Source organism: Amblyomma americanum, chromosome 5 (genome assembly GCF_052857255.1).
Source record: "Amblyomma americanum isolate KBUSLIRL-KWMA chromosome 5, ASM5285725v1, whole genome shotgun sequence".
NCBI classification, from domain to species: domain Eukaryota; kingdom Metazoa; phylum Arthropoda; class Arachnida; order Ixodida; family Ixodidae; genus Amblyomma; species Amblyomma americanum.
In genome coordinates, this window is record NC_135501.1 from 11178399 (window position 1) to 11187048 (window position 8650).

General features: G+C 49.2%; 1 pseudogene; it reads left to right on the forward strand.

The window, feature by feature from the left end:
- Window positions 1–7353: 7353 nt before the first annotated feature.
- LOC144133705 (uncharacterized) lies at window positions 7354–7975 on the forward strand (annotated as a pseudogene).
- The last annotated feature ends 675 nt before the right edge of the window (window positions 7976–8650 follow it).

Below are 8650 nucleotides of genomic sequence, written 5' to 3' on the forward strand. Positions count from 1 at the left end.
CGCACTTGACTGTCACCTGCTTAAAATTTTTATCAAGGGCGCCCCATGCCTTCCCCGAGTACGCATTCTGCGGCATCACCACGAAAAACCCCTCTTTATAGGATACGACTAGACATAGGCTACTGCTCTCAAGATACTCGGCCGTAGCACGCAGGCTCCTTGAATTCCGTGGCCTACCTACTGTTCTTGTCAACGCCTCGACGCACTCCACAGCACAGCGATGTCGGTCTTCCTCGGCTACGCGGCTAGTGATGCTCTTCACCCGGCCACCTTCTCGGGCGGCGATATCGGAGGCTCCAGGCAAAACTTTGGGCCCAATTTCAGCGCGTCAATATGCTGCTGTAGAACCTGGGCATCCCCCAGCGCCAGAACGTCCGCACTATATTTATCCTTCGTCTTCTTCTTGGGTAGGTGAGGACGCACCGACGCCCAAATAAACTCGGTAGTCTGGTCCGCTGTGACTGTCCACTCCCTGAAACGTGTGGCTTGATGACGCTTGTCCCCATTCGTGTTGCAGGCGACGCGTAGGCAGTCTTTGAGAAACCGGGCTTGACGCCACAGCTCGGAACGAAGCATGCGGCACATCCTCCTCGAGTGCCCAGCTGACGGAAGCAAAGGCCCGCACAAAACTTGAAGTTCGGAGGGGCATGTGGCAGTCTTAATATGCCAAGATGTCATGCGTGCCGTGCATACGCATAACGCGTACAGTGAGGCCAACGTGGCCGAATTAAACAGAACGGGGTTAGACCAATTAATAGAGCCCGATGAAAAAGAAATCTGTTGCAGAAGAATGGTGACTTAGGCGAGTTGAATGTAGTTTATTTTGGCCGTAAAATTCAGCGCGAACGGACGAAGGACACAGAAAAGGGGACAAAACAAGCGCTGTCCCGCAACTGAGATTTATTAAGAAGTAACGCAAAAATATATATACAGAAAAGCGACAGAGCTGCGATAGGTACGAAGTACACAGATTGTCACGAGGGCACTATCACCTCCAACGTTCAAAAACCAGAATTCACTGCGTCACAGATCAAACCAAAATAGGTGGTACATAAAGAGGCATCTAAAAAAACATATCTCACTATCATATAACGCGACCGAGGGAGTGCTGACACAGACATCTTTTTTTCTTTTCGATGAAATATGCCTCCAATATCTCTCTAGTGCGCTGGTCGCGATGCCGGTACAACACAGTGATTTTTTTTTTAATCAGTTTTGCACACCTCTTTATTTTTCTTGGTGCACTCTGCACAGCAACCGGACAACTTGAAGGACGTCAGTGCGGATGACAACGCGGGCCCCAGGGAGCATAGTTAGTCGGCCACAGAGAAGAGTGCTTCTTGAACTGCAACGAGCTCAGCACAAAAGGACGAAGGGTGTTCCATAAGCTGAAACCAAGGGGTTTGATTCAGGGCAGGTCTGCACGGACAGTAGATAGCTGTTGTTGCTTTGCAGTATGGTACGCTTGCGTCTACGTAGACAACAATGGATCCTTCAGGCAGGCAAGCATCTTATTCCTCAAATTTCTGGCGAAGCAACGATGCCGAATGAGCAGATGTTGGCCGGCGATTATCTGTTTACTTGTTGTCGCTGAGCTGTACAAACTTCCATGGGGGAAGAACTGGCGTTGGCGGCTGAAGAACGAATTGTGACGTTGCATAAATCCTCAGTGCATGCGTGGAATGCGATAGACTGGCCTTAAGGCAGCGCGCTTCACGGAGCTGCTGCTCCAGCTCATCAATGGTATTAAGCTGCGCATTCTCTTGTAAAGCTATGACCGGTGTAATGCGTGGAAGGCACGTAATGGTCCTCATAGCCTCTCGGTTCACGGCTTCAAGGCGATCCCACTGGGCTCTTGTAGGATGTTGAAACTGGGCTTGATAAACAATACGTGCCTGCAGAACTGCCCTCACCAACTGCCGTGCAACAAACGAGCCTGCGCCACCAGTTTTAGGAGTAATTCTTCTAATCAAACCCAAAGTCTGAATAGCTTGCCTTTTTGCCTGAGAAAGCCATGCAGTCGCTGATCCTGATTAGTGAATCATTAAGCCAAGGATTTTTACACTCGGACTTTCCTGTAGTGGGGTTCCTGATATACAAAGACGGATTGGACTTGCAGCAAGTTTACGGCGTCCCCAGCGGTTGGCGACTGACGTGTATGTTGTTTTATGCACGGATAGCTGAAGTGCAATGAATTATGCGTAATTACAGGTAACATCCAAGGCAGATTGAAGGGCAGCCTCCTGAGTACGGAGATCTTGGTGAGTACTCCACACCGTGATGTCGTCAGCGTACTGAAGAAGTTTTGTGTCATGGATGTCATGTAAGCGCCAATCCAGCGGGATGAAAGCAATATTAAATAACGTCGGCAACAATACTGATCCCTGGGGCACGCCGCAGAGACGAAAAAATGATGCGACCGCTTCGCCGCTGAGGCGTATTGCAAATTTTCTGCCTTCCAAAAATGACTGGACAAAACTACGCACTCTAAGAGGGAGATGAAGCACGTCAATGGAGTCCAGAATGGCTGCATGACTGATGTTATCATATGCCTTTTCAACGTCCATTGCTAAAACAGTACGCACATTGCGGATGCGGGTAGATGACAAAACTGCAGATGCTCAGACAGCCAACCCGTCCTCTGTACCAATATATGGACGAAAGCCGATTTGTGCTGGGTGATAAAAACCGTGCTGCTCTAGCCACCATGACAGTCATGTGGCTAGCATTTTCTCCGTCAGCTTGCAAAGCGTAGGAGTTAAGGAGATAGGTCGCAAGTTGGCGAGGTCCGTCGGAGGCTTGCCTGGTTTCGGGATAGGAATCACGACAGTGGATTTCCAGCTCTCGGGCACAACGCCATCCAACCATATTTTGTTTATGGTGTCAAGTAGTTAGGGGCGTGCAGCGCTACTCAGGCTCTTGTACACCTCGTACTGAATATTGTCCGGGCCGGGCGCTGTTTTCCGTTTCGCATCATCTATTGCAGCCAGCAACTCAGGCATAGAGAAGGGACACGCAATTCCATCTACGTCGACATCAGACGGCATGTGATATACATGCACTGGGATGCCTGCCATATTTAAACTAGCGGATTAAGTAGGCACAGCATCGTATTTCGGGAAAAACTTTCGCTCTGCTTCTTCGGCGAAATCATCTGGTGACAAGTTAGCAGCGAAGCATGCGGTTTCCGCTGCGTCAGTCGAACGGCGACCGCGTTCCATTGTACGGAATGTTCGCCAGAGAGAGGCATTCGAGGATTTTGCAGAAAATTGTTCGCACCACGCATGCCACTGCTGCCGAGAGAGGTCGCGTTCATATTTGCGTGCCTTCGCTGTAAGATAGTGCAATCGCATACGTGCCTGCAACGAAGTAGGGTCTCTCGTAGCAGCCAGCTCGGCTTGACGGCGTGCCGCCCACAAGTTAAGAAGGCCGAGGTCTGGTGCCGGTCGACCATCATCAGTCCAGGTGGTAGTTGTAGCACTGTTGAGCGCTGTTTGTATGCGCTCAACAAGGATTTGCGAAGAATCTGAGGGGAGATTGTCCATACAGGAGCGGAAACTGTTCCAGTTGATCACAGATCATTTGTAGCGTAAAGGTCGGAAATCTGAGGTGTGAATATTCATGATTATAGGGTGATGATCACTTCCCCAGCAGTCTGGCTCCATGTGCCAGGAGGGAGTACCCGGGCCTGACCACCACGTCAAGTCTGGAGCATAGGAAGCACTGCGAATTTGACGCACTGGCCGTGTTGCTGTCCCAGGATGGTTGAGCAGCACAAATTGGGCATCCGTGAAGGCGTCCCGCACACGCCTGCCACGAGGGCTTGAAGTGGGTACCCCCAATCCTGCTGAGGGGCGTTAAAGTCGCCTCCGACTAAAATCGGACTCCCGGGATACTGCCGACGGACACTTGTTAACCAGCAAAGATTAATACGGGAGGAAGCAACACCGGCTGGCCTAACGTAAAATGAAGCTACCACAACGGTTCCCTTCTTAAGTTTCGCAGCCACTGCCACTACCTCTTGATACGACGTGCACCAGTTTTCGAGAGCAAGGCGTACATGCGGAAAACGTGAGTCCACATACACCGCCGCCTTTCCCGGGGAAGCGGCAGTTTGTACACGACGGTCTTCATTGAAGGAGACATGTAGGCACTGAAGCCTGGAATCGATGGCAAGGCCTTTGTTTCCTGTAGCAGCATGGCCCACGCCTGGAGCTTGTGAATTTGTAGTCGGGTCTTGAGCTCTCCCACCTTCGTGGAAATGCCTTTGTAGTTCCAATGCGGCACACCAGCACAACTGGAACTTGCCATTTCTAGATACTAGCCCAAGCGCTGTAGAATCACGGACGTCCGGTTGGACAACTGGTTGACCATAAACCGGTGCAAAGAAGTCGCAGAGTTGTCCAGTGGCATTGCGGTAATCTTGGAAGAGGCGGCAGGATATGACACTGGTGGGCTGCAGGAAGGCGATGTTGCTGCGCCATTGATAGATGCGGCGGATGTTTCCGCTGCCCATCTACGTCGTGCGAGCAGTTCACGGTGTTGCCGGTGCTTGGTGACCTCCGCTAAAAGACGTGCGATTTGTTCGTCGACTGCGGCCATATCGTCCTGCGGTAGTTCAGGCACACTGCGCTGCTTTGCTGGCGGTTTTCGGATGCATTCTTTTTGCGCAGTACCGTTAGAAGACTGCTGAGCTGAAGGATCATGCGAGGTGTGCTCAGGGAGCTCCGGCCACTCGTCGTCATCCCACTGGAGAGCTGCGAACCGATTGGATGTCGGCAATAAAGTTATACTGTCTTGTATTGGCCAATGCTTAGTCATTCGACGAAGAGCCTGTTGTCCTTTTGTTTTGTAGGACAGCTTGGAGATGTTTTCTCGTGGTCGTCGGATTTACAAAAACCGCATCGATAGGCCACTTTCCCTTCCGATGTACTTTCACCGGCAGCAGTGAAGGGGCAGGATTTGCGCATATGTCCAGTACGGAAGCAGTTATAGCAATATACCGAACTCGGTTTATATGGCCGAGGCCGTAAAATACAGCCATAATAGTACAGACGAGCTGGTAGTGACAGAGGGCCTTGCAAGGTGACTGTGCAAGAGCGCCCCTTACCCATGCGTCGGGCCTGAATGACACGGTGCGTGGGACAGTACAGTAAGGAGTTGGTATTGGCACACATGTACGACACATGAACAAAACAACAACCAAACCGAAGCTAGAAAGAAGATGGGCGCAAAAGAAAAAATACTAGAAAATAAAGAGGCAAAAAAAACAGGGAAAAAAGAAAAACGCCCTGTGCCCCGCCGCGCACCGAGGAGCCGCGGGGAGCCGGCCCAGGTAAAAAAGAAAAACGAGGAGCGGGAGGGGATAATAGCCACCCGTCAAGGCGACAACAGAGCAGGGGCGAGTATGTTGCACAGAAACAGACGGTGGCGTAATCGTCCAAATGATAAAAATTAGAGATCCGTGCACTCGCGTGGCCCTGGCCATAAAGAGTAAAAAAATAAACAGAATAAAATGCAGACAGGGCAGGAGACTTCCTTCATCTCGAACCTCTTCGGCACCCAGAGTCAAGGCCGAAGCAGCGGGGCCCTTAGCTTAACTAGGCACACGTGCGCTGTGCATGAAAACACCCAGACACACACAAAAGAAAAAGAAAAAAGGCGGCAAAACATCCGAGTTTGGGAAATTGTCATGTGGGAGGTAAATGTGAATTGCGGCAGCATTTAAGGGACGGCTCTTCAATTGCACCCCGCTAGGCAAGGTGGTTGACCTGGGAAGATAGGGGTGGGATGGGGTGGGGAATGAAGAAATTTTTGTAAACGGATAGACGAAGCTTGCCAGTGGAATCTTTTCCAAGCTTCGTTGTTTTGCCGCCTTTTTTCTTTTTCTTTTGGGTGTGCCTGGGTGTTTTTATGCACAGTGCATGTGTGCCTAGTTAAGCTAAGGGCCCCGCCCAGGTAGCACATCACCGCGGGCCAATATTAGAAAGCCACTGGCCAAGCGTGGCCCTAAGTAGGCCCAGAGTTGCCAATGAGGATCCGATATTGGCTGTGCCGTCAACAAATCATGGCTATGATGGGCCATGTTATACCCCTGCCACACGGCAAATCTAATGTCATTCCCATCGAATGACATTTGTTCGACTTAATGTCATTTATTCTGCGTGCTGCTACACGGCCAAAAGTAATGCCATTTGCAAATGATGGCGATTGCGATGGAGAAAAAGTGCAGCATAAAAACATTTCGATCTATGCTTCAATATGTTTCGAAAAGTATTGTTTTGCGATTGGAAACCGATTTCAAAATTTTAATCCTCGTTTAAGTAACGCGTTGATCACTGCTATCCACCAGGAGTCCAAGCCAAGCCAAAGTTCAGCCAGCGGCGGCAGACAAATGGCGGACGTCACTACGTCGCTTTGTGCAATGGATTCGCGGCAGCGGAATGCGATCGCTGCGAGTCTATGCTTGCGAGCACAAAGACGCAGCAGGCTGGCAGATTAGCGCAGATTAGCGCAGCTGAGGGTAGCCATACGCCATCAAGAAGCAGTGAGCGCTGACCTTGAGGATCGACTTATCGCCAATGCCTACGCGATAAGTGCAGCTATTGCTGAAAGTTTGCCAGCGGTGCCTCGAGAGCGATGGACATTCCAGAGGAGCGAAAGATGGTTTGAAGAAACTTTGCCGCACTTGGGTGAACTGCATTTTCGACAGTCGCTTCGGGTCACTTTTGACACGTTCCGCTATATTGTTGACGCGCTGAGCTGTGTCCTGGAACGCGCTACGACAAATATGCGGAAAGCCATTCCGGTTGAAAAACGCGTAGCGATAGGACTCTACCGGCTGCGTTCCAGCGCTGAGGACCAGACCATCGCCCATCTATTTGGTGTAGGACGGTCAACAGTGAATCTCCTCACCAAGGAGTTTTTTGCCGCAGTCATTGATGTGTTGGGAAGGGAGTGGCTTAACATGGTCAGCCGGCAAGAAATGCCCAATCACATCCGTGAATTCTATGCGTTCAGCGGCTTCCCCCAGGCTCTCGGCGCCATGTATGGATGTCACATTCCCATCTCACCACCACAAGAGCATGCAGCTGATTACTACAATTATAAAGGGTGGTAAGTGTGTTTTTATCTTTTGTGTGTTAAATCTGAAGCCATTAATCAAGCAACCAGGCAATTCTCTGCCGCTTTTTTTATGTACTGACTTCTGTGCCTTCAATTCAAGGTCTGTGAGCTTAGAACAATGCTAACGGTACCTTGGTTGATGACAGAAATATTGCCATGTATTTTTGTGCAGAGAAAAATTACGAAATTTCTCTCGTGATTGTTAAGTGCTAATAATGTCCAATTTGTTCTGTTTCATGCAGGCACAGCATCATTCTTTTGGCCATTGTTGACCACAAGTACAGCTTCCGGTACCTGAATGTGGGGAGCCCTGGAAGATGCCACGATGCTTTTGTGTACGGGCGGTCACAGCTCTCCAAACACATCAAGAGTGACTACTTCCAGTCACCTGTGTCCGTCATCGAGGGAGTAGCTGTGCCACCTATGGTGCTTTGCGACCAAGCTTTCCCTTTAACTTCAAATCTTCTCAAGCCGTTTGCGAATGCTCTTTCAGGCTCGAAAGAAGCAATTCAATTACAGTTTGTCAAAGACAAGAAGAATAGTAGAGAATGCCTTTGGACGACTGAAGGCTCGCTTCAGATTCGTCATGAAGCGAATGGAGTGCAAGCTTCCAACCGCAAAGCGAGCCATCAAAGCAGCATGTGTTCTGCACAACATCTGCGACGCTCTAAATGACCCCATAGAACAGCAGTGGGTGCAAGAAGTGCACGAGTTTGATTCCTTGTATGCACGACCTGTGCATAACACAACTGAAGCCAGCAGCCATAGAAATGAAGTCAGGGCAGCCCTTGCCACTTATTTCTCTAAAAAAGAAAGCCTCTGCAGAGCATCCCGCAGAGCAGGAATCTGAGGAGTGTTTAGCTTGCAGCAGGAAAAGATTGCACATGCTGTGAACAAATGGTCCAAGCTCCGAACTTGCAGCTGTGCTTCAAAATATGTACAACTGCAGCTTCTAGTGGCAGGTCTTAATTTTTTATAGTACATTCAACACTGCAGCTGCTTTTTCTTTGTTACAAATGGTGTATATGTGCTTGCTGTTACAAGTGGTGTGCATGGTTCAGCAGTTTAATCCTCGTTTCAATGACGCGTTGATCACTGTTGTGGCACAGTCTGTAGCCATGTTCATACTTCAAGTGATACAAAGTATTCACTAGTTGCCTTGTGTCCCTATTGTTTATGCTTTATTAGCCCATTTTGAGCTTTTTTCCATTTTTTCTCATAAGGTGCCTTGTAGTATTTTATGTTAAGAATTTTTGTATAAATCTTGGTGTGCATATCCATGAGCACGTGTGTACAAACTCCAAATGCAAAGCTAGCCATCACATGTGCAATGAAATTCCGGCAAGCTACAAAATGGAGCCTGTGTGTTCAGCTGCTACATGCAATATTTTGGCATGTGTTGAATGTTAAGCTGCTTTTGTCATGTGACTTCTTACCATCACTGAAAGCACCATGCAACATAAACAACCAAAGCGCCAGTAATTGCTAATTTTATTTATGGAAGCACTTTTCTAATAATGAAATC